At 40.3% G+C, this 12,341-nt stretch overlaps 1 protein-coding gene across 45 annotated transcripts in view; it reads left to right on the top strand.

Moving 5' to 3' along the window:
• PTPRD (protein tyrosine phosphatase receptor type D) overlaps nt 1-12,341 on the top strand; it is a 1,747,466-nt gene that overhangs the window by 194,271 nt on the left and 1,540,854 nt on the right. The window lies entirely within an intron of this gene.

Below are 12,341 nucleotides of genomic sequence, written 5' to 3'. Positions count from 1 at the left end.
GAAGACTTACAGGCCTGAGACAATGGACAAGAGGTTGCACTTTGTAGTTTCTGTTAGCATATAAGTCTACATAATTGAAACTTATAGCCTTAATGGAAGAAGTTACTTTTGGAGGAGAAATTATTGTCTACAAAAAAAAAGTCCAATCTTAAAAGGTTTTAGGTAAATAGCAAAATAAAGGAATGTAAATGTTTTAAAAATTAAGTAATTCCAAATTGTCAGAATGAAATATTGAAAGAGCTGGAATCAAAAGTTAAGAATATAGTGATGCAGAAATATATATCCTGACAGAGGGGAAAAAGCTCTTTTGCAATAAAAGATATGAAGATTTGAACACACACACACACACACACACACACACACACAAAAACCCAACAAAAAAAAAAAACAAACCACAAGGGAAATGTTGTGTGACGTTTTCCTCTTGTTCTGTTGTCATGTTATCCTGTTAAGGTGATGCAAATGGACTGTTTCTTTTCTATTTTTATTTCCAGTTCTTGGCTGGTTTGTTTTATATAAGATAGAAATCTGACATTTCAAATAGAATTTTATGTAAATTTCAGTTCAGTCATATTTGGAAGTCTTTATCTTTTGCTTCCTTTTGAACAAGAATGCACAATTAGGGAGATAATTGTTTCATATATGTCCTTTTTATTGTGTCAGGCAAATTAACTAGCAAATTACTGAGTAATCCTTCTGCAAATCTAAATAATCATGAATTAATTTAGATACCTTTTGTCCACAGAAGCAATTATTCACAACATAAGGATTTCCCAATAGTGTTTTATCGCACATATTCTGCTATTTACTTCAGTGTGCTTGGGGGTAATTAATACAGCCTCAGAAAGAATCTGAATCTCCGGAACAGAAACTTCAATGTGTATCATAGAATCATAGAATCATAGTACTGCATTTCATCCTAGTAATTTAACTGTGTTTTTCTGAGCTTAGACTGAACCATGTGGGAAAAAAACACCAGTCATTGAGCAAAATGACTATTATGGTATAAGAGTGGTTAAGTGTAAAATACAGTATCAACAGCTATTAACTACATATTAGCTCAGGTATTCTATGGGCATAAACCATTCAGATGACAATATTATCTTCAAACCAATCATAAACTCAGCTGAAAATTGTTTATTATTAAAGTGCTTATCTCTAGAGGGGTTTCAATTGGTTATATTGCTGTGACAAGGCAATTCTAGTAACTGTTTTCTGCTACTCTTTGAATAGAAAGCATTTCTCAATATGAAAAACAAAGCAGATGAACTTTTAACTACATCTTGATTTTTAAGTTAATGATGAAAAACATAACTGCATCTAAATTACACAGTGATAATTTTCTTAACTTAAGCAAATTCATTTTTGGGGTAACTTCCTTGGAAGAAGCATTAGCTTTTACTGTTATGCTAGTCCTTTTCCTAATGTATTTATACTATGGTTGTGAAACTGAATCCTCTCCTTCCTGAAATTATGACTAATAGAAATGCTGCACAGAGCCTGTTATTCTGGATGACTAAAAATTGTTGATTCTGTCTATGACATCTAAATCTCTATTAGAATATCTGGAATGGAATAGACAATTGAATAATGCATTTGGAAGCTGTAACACAGTTACATGAAATAGTTGACTACAGTTTCCTAACTGTGTTTTGTGATTTAATAAATTTAGACACATTTTGGTCTACCAGTTTTATTGAATCATAAACAGTAGGTCACTAGTAGACACAAAGGACCAGTTTGTAAAATTTTCCGAATCAAAATTAATGAAACTGATCTTAAGTGTGAAGACCGAACATTTGCCATTATAGCAACTTCTTTTTTTAAATTGCCATATTATAATCTGCTAGCAGATATCACCATACTTTGCACCTACTAATAACCTGAATTTCTGATTAAAGAGATGTTGCTATTCTTTTCACAACACACGAAAAAGGGGGTAACTGTAAGAGAGGCTTCTTGCCCTATAGTGATAGTGTTGTAGTTGGAAATCAACTAAGGAGGAAAGTGTGTGATTTCAAAGACTGTGTTAATATTGATATTGACATTCGGTGGCTTTATCATTTCCTGTTAGCTGGACACACCAGCAAAATTTGCCATTCCAAGTTTTTTCTCCCTTAAAACAAATTGTTTCTGTAGGTCCATTGTGCCAAACCTGCAAGTCTCCTTTTCTTTAATTACTCTATTCACAGTTTTGTGAAACCCTATCAGCACCTTCAAGAAAATTGTTTCCTGACAATATTTCTGCCTTATCAATGTGGAAAATCTGGCTAATTTTCAAGACTATGATTGTATTATGCAGTATGTTGTGCATTATCCATGATGGTAGAAATTCTTTCTTTCTCTCTCTCTCTTTCTCTCTCCCTCCCTCCCTCCCTCCCTCCCTCCCTCCCTCCCTCCCTCCCTCCCTCCCTCCCTCCCTCCCTCCCTCCCTCCCTCCCTCCCTCCCTCCCTCCCTCCCTCCCTCCCTCCCCTCCTTCCTTCCTTCCTTCCTTCCTCCTTGAATGCCCTTTAGAATGAATGATAAGTTACTGAGATTACTATTCATGTGAAACCTCCTTCCTACTAATAGCTAAAAAGTAACCCAGACCCTAAACACAAGGAATACCAAGGCAAAACCTTCTGTAAAAAAAAATTTAGGGACAAGTTTGGAGATGACTTCCTTCCTTATTCCCCGTTTTTTATTTCACACAGCTAATGAAGAAAAAGGCCAATGTAGCTTTATCACCAAAAAAAGATGTGGATCTAGGGGCTAAATGAGTGTACAGGAGTGAAAGACCAGGTTATGATGAGGACATAGAGCTCTAGAAAATGGAATGCTGTGAATATTGGATGTGTATCCTTCCTGGATGGGAAAAATGTCATCCTTATCTATGAGTATCTGAATATAAGCATGATACTCCCTAATACTTCCAGTAGCATGATACTCCCTAATACTTCCAGTTTTCATATGTAATGATTGTAAAATGTGTTACTTCACTGTAACTTGGTTCTCTGATTTTTTTTCTCAGTCATTGGTATATTCACAGCACTTAATGCTCCATTTTTTTAAACATAGTTTCTAATATGACAAATGAAATATTATGTATGTTCTACTGAAATTGTAAATGGAGTTTTTCTATAAGTAAACTATTACACTGTTGTCAGACATAGTAGGATCTAGAATGGTGTTTTAAAGCCTAATCTATCTTTTTTTTTTTCCATGAAATTATTTTTAACTACTGAAGTGGTTTATAATCAATGATACTTCTGATTATATGTGATATGTTTTGTAAGAAACTAACATGTCTATTTATCATCAGCCTGTTTGAATAGTTTTTCCTTACATTTAATAACATAATACTCTTGTAATTTCACTTGAAAAACAAATCTATTGAGTGTGGATTATTTTTTCACTCGGACTATTGGAGTAAGGGTACACAAACTGCCCTAGTAAAGGCAGATTTAAACCTGATATTTTCTATGCATGATTACATACATCTGCTTCTAGTGTCTAAAGATAACATTTTCAGAGACATAAAAAAAGTTTTGATGGGGTAGTTCCATCACAAAACAAAACAAAATAAATCCAAATTGCAAGGATTTTCTACCTATTATTTCAAAGTACAAAAATTGCTTTTGCTGTAGACAACCATTTTGCTAGCAATAGATAGATTCCATAGAATCAAAGAATCAACGAGTTTGGAAGAGACCTCCAAGATTGTGCAGACAAACCCATCCCCCAGCCCTATCCAGTCAACTACACCATGGCACCAAGTGCCTCATCCAATCTTTTCTTGAACACCTCCAGGGACGGTGCCTCCACCACCTCCCTGAGCAGCCCATTCCAATGGTGAATCAGTCTCACTGGGAAGAACTTCCTCCTAACATCCAGCCTATACTTTCCCCGGCACAACTTGAGACTGTGTCCCCTTGTTCTATTGGTGGTTGCCTGGGAGAAGAGACCAACCCCCACCTGGCTACAACCTCCCTTCAGGTAGTTGCAGACAGCAATGAGATCCCCCCCGAGCCTCTTCTCCAGGCTAAACAACTCCAGCTCCCTCAGACTCTCCTCATAGGCTTTGTGTTCCAGGCCTCTCACCAGCTTCACTGCCCTTCTCTGGACATGTTCCAGAATCTCAATATCTCTCTTGAATTGAGAGACCCAGAACTGAACACAGTACTCAAGGTGTGGCCTGACCAGTGCTGAGTACAGGGGAAGAATAACCTCACTTGTCCTACTGGCCACACTGTTCCTGATCTAGGCCAGGATGCCATTGGCCCTCTTGGCCACCTGGGCACACTGCTGGCTCATCTTCAGCTTACTATCTATCAGTACTCCCAGGTACCTTTCTTCCTGGCTGCTCTCCAGCCACTCTGTCCCCAGCCTATAGAGCTGCTTGTGGTTGTTGTGGCCAAAGTGCAGAACCCTGCACTTGGCCTTGTTAAATCTCATCCCATTGGCCTCTGCCCACCCATCCAGCCTGTCCAGGTCCCTCTGCAGGGCTCTTCTACCTTCCAACAGATCAACACTTGCTCCTAGCTTGGTGTCATCTGCAAACTTACTGATGCTGGACTCAATCACCTCATCCAGATCATCAATAGAGATATTGAACAGGACTGAGGTAATGAGACAAAATAAGTTGTTAATAGTGAACTAATACTAGTAAGTCATTTCAGAAGACACAACCTTTAGAAAGCTGTTAAATCTCTCCTTCTTCTGATGTAGTCATGAAGAGGTTTCATAGTTTCCAAGTGCTACTTAGGATTTGGAGGATTTCCTATCCTCTTGGTTAAGCATATCATAAGATATTAGTATTCAAGGATCACCTCCTCTGTGTCCAGGAACAATGCATACCAACAAAGAGGAAAGCAGAGAAGAGTGTTAGGAGGCCTGTCTGGCTGAGCAAGGAGCTCCTGGATATGCTGTCACACAAAAAAGAAACTCTAGAAGGAGTGGAAGAAAGGACAGCTGGGATGGGGGAGATATAAGGAAGCTGCCTGAGCAGCCAGAGATACAGGTGAAATGGTCACAAGTGACATGGAAAAGGCTGAGGTTCTCAATGACCTCTTTACCTCAGTCTTCACTGCAAATGCCTCCAGCCACACTCCTGGAGCCATGGAAGATAATGGCAGGAGCTGGAAGGAAGAGCTGCCCATCATAAATGAAGATCAGGTTTGTGATCACCTGAAGAACCTGAAAGTTTTCAAGTCCATGGGACCTGATAGGATATACCAACTGGTGCTGAGGGAACTGGCAGATGAGGTTGATAAACCCCTCTCGATTCTATTCTGGTGAAGTCCCCACTGACTGGAAAAGGGGAAACATAACTCCCATTTTCAAAAAGGGTAGGAAGGAGGAGCCAGGGAACTCCAGGCCAGTCAGTCTCACTTCTGTGCCTAGTAAGATCATGGAGCAGGCCCTCCTGGAGGCACTACTAAGACAGGAGAATAGTGAAGAGGTGATTTGCTACGATCAGCATGGCTTCACCAAGGGCAAATCCTGCCTGACAAACCTGGTGGCCTTCTATGAAAAGGTCACAACACTAATAGATGAGGGGTGAGCAACTGATGTCATTTACCTGGAACTGAGCAAGGCCTTTGACACTGTCCCACACCACATCCTGGTCTCCAAGCTGGTGAAACATGGGTTTGATGGGTGGACCACAGGATATATAAAGATCTGGCTTGATGGCTGCCCCCAAAGAGTGACTGTCAGTGGGTCTGTGTCCAAGTGGAGGCCAGTGACAAGTGGAGTCTCTCAGAGATCAGTCCTAGGACCAGTCTTGTTCATCTTTGTTGGTGACATGGACAGTGGCACTGAGTGCACCCTCAGCAAGTTCACTGAAGACACCAGGTTGTGTGGTGCAGCAGACATGCTGGAGGGTAGGGATGCCATCCAGAGGGACCTGGACAGGCTGGAGAGGTGGTCACAAGCCAACTTCATGAGGTTCAACAAGACCAAGTGCAGGGTCCTACATTAGGGTCAGGGCAATCCGAAGCACAAATACAGGCTGGGTAAAGACTGGCTGAAAGAAGCCCTGAGGAGAGGGGTGCTGGTGGACGAGAAGCTCAACATGAGCCAGCAGTGCACAGTTGCAGCCTGGTGGGCCAACCAGATCCTGGGCTGCATCAGGAGAAGCGTGGCCACGTCAAGGGAAGTGATTCTCCCCCTCTACTCCACTCTGGTGAGACCCCACCTGAAGTGCTGCATGCAGTTCTGGAGCCTTCATTACAAGAAGGATGTGTACATGCTGGAGCATGTCCAGAGAAGGGCCACTGGGATGATCAGAGGGCTGGAGCACCTCTCATATGAGGACAGACTGAAAGAGCTGGGGCTGTTCAGTCTGGAGAAGAGGAGTATCTGAGGTGACCTTATTGGTGGCCTTTCAGTATCTGAAGGCAGCCTACAAAAAAAGCTGTGGTGGGACTTCTTAGGATATCAGGGAGTGACAGAACTAGTGGGAATGGAGTGAAGCTGGAGATGGGCAGGTTCAGGCTGGACATGAGGAGGAAGTTCTTCATCATGAGAGTGCTGAGACCTTGGAATGGGTCGCCCAGGGAGGTGGTTGAGGCCCAGTCCCTGAAGGTGTTTTAGGCCCTTTAGGGTGGATGGAACTGTGGCCAGCCTGATCTAGGGTAGGGTGTTGGGGCCCATGGCAGGGGGATTGGAACTAGATGATCCTTGTGGTCCCTTCCAACCCTGACTGATTTTATGATTCTATGATATTAAATATATTAAAACCAAATCTGCACAGGATATGATGCTTTCTGTAATATTTACCCAGTTAATAGTCATCTCAAATCTTGCATTCTTTAATTCTTTATGTCATTTTCATTGTAAACATGCAAGCACTAACAGTTTTAAAAACTAGAAACCTGATCTCAAAACCATAACATGAAATAAATAGAAAATATGCAGCAATTAAGCAGGCACTAATTCTCTTGAGAGGAGATTGTTAAAAGTATCACGAAACTAGATCCTCAGCATAAAAATAGAATGACAGTGAGCAAAACTCTCACTGCGACATTACTCGTTGAATCTGACAAACCAATAATGCTTATGACCCTTTCCTGTGACACTCTTTAAAATTTAACAACTCAAACTCTTTCAAGCTTATTTTAAATTTAAATATTTCTGAAGAGATATTATATGTCAAGTGGGAGATATGACTGCATGTTCACTAAGATGTAAATCATATTTTACCTTGCAAAAATCTACAAATTAATATATTGAATCTCACAGGGGTTGATAATGAGAGATCTCTTACTTAGCTAGGAAGTTTATTTACCACACATACTTTGATTAGCCTTAATGCCAGAACAGACAGCACATTCACTGAATTTCTTTGTATCATTCTTGAGAAATGACGGAATGACAGAGCTACGTTTGTCAAGTCACATGAGTTGAAAGCTCAAAATATCCATTAGTGCAGTACAAACACAGATTTTTATTTTCATTTTTATTAGATATCACAAAAGTATACAGTACTTTAAAGCTGTATAGGAATGAATCTAAGGATAATGTCTCCCTCATGAATTAAGAATCAAAAACAATGTTTGGTGTGTGCTAGGAAAATAAATAGTTGACCATATGTACAATGGGATATGTCTATTTTAGCAATTCTCTAGGATAGTGAGATGGGAAAGATCTAGACAGAGGAAATAGGAAAGCACAGCTAAAGAAAAACTGAATTAAAATCTGCAGAAACAGTGCATAACTGCTTTTTATGATAGTTTAGTTGCCTATACTGAATATTCTCATGAATGACTACATGGCCCACCAGTGAAGATCACTAGACTAGAACTGCAGATTTTCCTCTGGTCTTTCAATTCCCTGTGTTCAGCGCACTGTGTTCTCCCATTGCCTACCTCTGTGATATAGAAGGAAGTATCCTGTTGGAAAGCTACTATGAAGCCAAATTTCCCTTCGCCAGTAAGAATTATGAGCTGCTGTTCAAGGAATTTAGTGGTCACAGAATAATGAGATACACTGTGGGAAAGCAATCAAAATTAAGAGTGATTAACAAGAGGTAATTCGTAAGAGTGAAAACCCCCTCACATTTTGAATAAATGCATGTGTAAACAAACAAACAAACAAACAAACCATGACAATTGAGAGAGATTAAACAAATAAACAAACAAATAAATTTCTCATGAATGATTTTCCAAATAAGTTGGATTGATTTCTCCAAGTCTAAAGCAGACCATCTCTTTCTTCTGGAGTGGAAGAAATAGTTTCAATTATTCTTCCATGGAAATTTTTCTGTGAATATTAGTGACATCCTTTATGTGTAGTGTCAGAGCTACTAAGAAGTCTTGTCACTCTGAGTCCTCTAGACTTAAATAATTAGAATATTTTGGTATATTTTTGTTTCACATTCATTGCCCTACAAATGAATAATTCTGGATGCAACATGCCTGATTGAATCCATATGAGCTGAAGACATGATTGAAATTCCTGACAGCATTCTTTGATTTACTGTACAGACATATATGACCTAAATATTAATTTAATGCTACAGAACTAGTCTAGAGACATTCATTAAGCAAGCTCTGAATATACTGGAGAAGACACTTAATGGTTTTTCATGTAGTGCAAGGTAAAGTTGAACATAAAAGAGACTGAATAATGTCTCCTGTCATCAATAATTCCACCTCCTGATAATTTACAGATACTTGCTGTAAAAGTAACTATTTACAGTCAGACTGTCAAAACATTTGCAAATTTATTTTTATCTGCATTTCTTTCCAGCACACCACAGATATCTTTGGTCATATCGGAAGGCTTCATTGTTTTGATAAAAAAAAATTTTGTGATAGTTTTATGCAGCAATATGTTTATATGAAAAAAATTATTGGGGAAATGAAAATATTGAAGAAGGAATGAAAGAAGGAATGTGAAGAAGGAATGTGAAAGAAGTATGTGAAAAAAGAGACTGGCCACTTAGGAGGAATATAGGAAAGTTGCCAGAGTATGTAGGGATGCTAAAAGGAAAGCTAAGGCTCTTTCAGGATTACATCTGGCAAAGGAAGTTGAAAGACCATAAGAAGGGCTTTTTCAAGTACACCAGTAGGAAAGTAACTCGGGAAAATTTGAGCCTCCTGCTGAATGAAATGGGTTGTATATCTAGTTTGATGCCTGGAGCTAGCAGTGTTACCAAGGGGCCAGTCTAGGTCCAGTCTTGTTAAACCTTTTTCATCAATAACCTGAATGAAGGGTTCGAGTGTATGTATCCTTATCAAGTTTGTTGATGATGCAAAACTGGATCTAGTGGTTAACACACCAGAAGGCTGTGTTGCCATTCAACAAGTTCTGGAGAGGCTGAAAAGTTGAGTGTAGAAGAACTTAATGTTAAGTTCAACGAGAGCAAGTGTAGGGACCTAAACATAGGAAGGAATAAAGTCATGTACCTGCGCTGGTTAAGGGTTGCTGGCAAGTATGTCTGTGGACAATGCCCTTGGAGGCCCAGTGGATAAGACTGTGATGGTTTGAGGCTAACTGGACTATTTTAATGAGAGAAATTTGATTATTTGCTGTGAAAAGAAAATAATGGTGGTGTCTATATTACCCATTTGTTCTGCTGGGACACATAAAAACAAAGATATGAACAAAAATAAGGGCAGTCTGTTGCTTGCCTGCTTGCCCTAGTATCTCCTCTGCCTGGATCTGCATAATCCAACTAATTATTTCTTTCTTAACACCTCTTGCTGACCTTTTTCAACTCACCCTGCATGTAAGTGGGATCCTGAGGTAAAGGAGAGGGTAGAAAGGGTAGAAAAGAGCGGGAGGATTGGTTTGGAGCCTTCTTGAACAGTCAGACTGCTCAGGAAGGGGCTTTGTATCTCCATATTATGCTTAATTTGTATATATTTCATATATGTGTTCCTCTGTGATCTGTGCTAGATTATGTGGTCCTGACCTGAAAGGGGGCTTGGACTCGATGATCTACTTGAGTCCCTTCCAACCCCTGATATTCTATGATCCTATAACTGTAAATATATGTAATATATTGTATATATGCTTGTAAATTGTGCTAATACATAAATATAGCTTACATAGCTTACATCTGACTTTGTCTAGTCTGGGTTGAGGTGGGTAACACTCAAACCACTACAAAGATGATGACCACAAACCAGCAATGTGCCATTGTGGCCATGAAGGCAAATTATATTGAGAGTTGCATTAAAAAGAATGTGACCAGTAAGTCAAGGGAGGTTCTTCTGCCTCCCTACTCTGCCCTCAGGAGGCCACATCCAGAGTGCTGTGTCCAGTTCTAGGCTCCCCAGTTCAAGAGGACCTACTCGACAAAGTCCAGCAGAGTTGATTAGGGGACTGAAGTATCTCTGCTATGAGGAAAGGCTGCAAGACTTGGGTTTGGTTAACCTAGAGAAGAGATAATTTAGGAGGGATCTTGTAAATGCTTATCCATATGTGAAGGCTAGTGTTAGGAGAATGGAGATAGTTTCTTTTCACTAGTTCTCAGTGACAGGCCAAGGGACACTAGGCACAAACTAGAACACCTAAACTTATGGTTCTGGAGTCTTCTACTCTGGATACATTAAAAATCCATCTGGACATGTTCCTGTGCAACCAGATCTAGATAAATCTGCATTGGAAGAACAGTTAGATTAGATGATCATAGAATAGAAACATTGAATTAACCAGGTTGGAAGAGACCTCCAAGATGATCCAGATTAACCCATCATCCCAGCCCCATCCAATCAACTAGACCATGGCACTAAGTGCCTCATCCAGTTGTTGTTTTTTTTTAAACAATTCCAGGGAGGGTGACTGATCTCCAGAGGTCCTTTCCAATCCCTACCGTTATGTGATTTTGTCTCTGATTTTTATACAACACAACAGTAAATGTATTGAAAAAATACATGTAGCACACAAACATAAGGCCAAATGAAAAGTTTGTCAAACAATTAGCTGAGTAAATTAATATTTTGTGAATTATCATTAGTATTTTGTGGTACTACCATAGCTGTGAAGATTTTTTATTAATTGCTAAATTTATATTCCTGATGTGATAAATATATAACACTCTTCTAATCTACAACTGTGGAAGTCTTTGTTTGAACTGAAGCTGTATATCAAATGCTAATTTAACCACCAAATAACATTCTATAATTTTTTTCCCCAATCAATTCTTTTGTCTGTAATCAATACATAACACTTGTAGTACACTGGAGCAAAATAGTTTTCTTCACAATACAAAAGGCAAGCCATGGGTTCAGATGGATCAGTGCTGGGCCCAGTCCAGTTCAATATCTTTATTGATGATTTGGATGAGGGGATTGAATCCAGCATCAGTAAGTTTGCAGATGACACCAAGCTAGGAGCAGGTGTTGATCTTCTGGAAGGTGGGAGAGCCCTGCAGAGGAACCTTGACAGGCTGGATGGGTGGGCAGAGGCCAATGGGATGAGATTTAACAAGGCCAAGTGCAGAGTTCTGCACTTTGGCCACAACAACCCCAAGCAGCTCTACAGGCTGGGAACAGAGTGGCTGTAGAGCAGCCAGGAGGAGAGGGACGTGGGGGTACTGGTAGATAGTAGGCTGAAGATGAGGCAGCAGTGTGCCCAGGTGGCCAAGAGAGCCAATGGCATCCTGGCCTAGATCAGGAACAGTGTGGCCAGTAGGACAAGGGAGGTTCTTCTTCCCCTGTACTCAGCACTGGTCAGGCCACACCTTGAGTACTGTGTCCTATTCTGGGCCTTTCAATTCAAGAGAGATGTTGAGGTGCTGGAACATGTCCAGAGAAGGATGACAAAGCTGGTGAGGGGCCTGGAACACAAACCCTGTGAGGAGAGTCTGAGGGAGCTGGGGGTGTTTAGCCTGGAGAAGAGGAGGCTCAGGGGTGACCTCATTGCTGTCTGCACCTACCTGAAAGGAGGCTGTAGCCAGGTGGGGGTTGGTCTCTTCTCCCAGGCAACCACCAATAGAACAAGGGGACACAGTCTCAAGTTGTGCTGGGGGAGGTCTAGGCTGAATGTTAGGAGGAAGTCCTTAACAGAGAGAGTGATTGGCATTGGAATGGGCTGCTCAGGGAGGTGGTGGAGGCACTGTCCCTGGAGGTGTTCAAGAAAAGCCTGGATGAGGCATTTAGTTCTATGGTCTAGTCGAATCGCTAGGCTGGGTGATAGGTTTGACTGGATGATCTTCTGGAGGTCTCTTCCAACCTGGTTGAATCTATGATTCTATTTTCAGTCAGACATTAAACTTTCTTTATATTAGATTTCAGTTGAGGGTAGTGGAATGACAGAGGAAAACAATGGAACTATAGTTACATTCCCATTTTCCAGATTAAAATCAAGTGTAACAAAACTAACTCAAGTAAAAAATATACCTATATAG

Source organism: Pogoniulus pusillus, chromosome Z, assembly GCF_015220805.1.
Source record: "Pogoniulus pusillus isolate bPogPus1 chromosome Z, bPogPus1.pri, whole genome shotgun sequence".
NCBI lineage: Eukaryota > Metazoa > Chordata > Aves > Piciformes > Lybiidae > Pogoniulus > Pogoniulus pusillus.
This window is presented reverse-complemented; position numbering and strand designations above follow the sequence as displayed.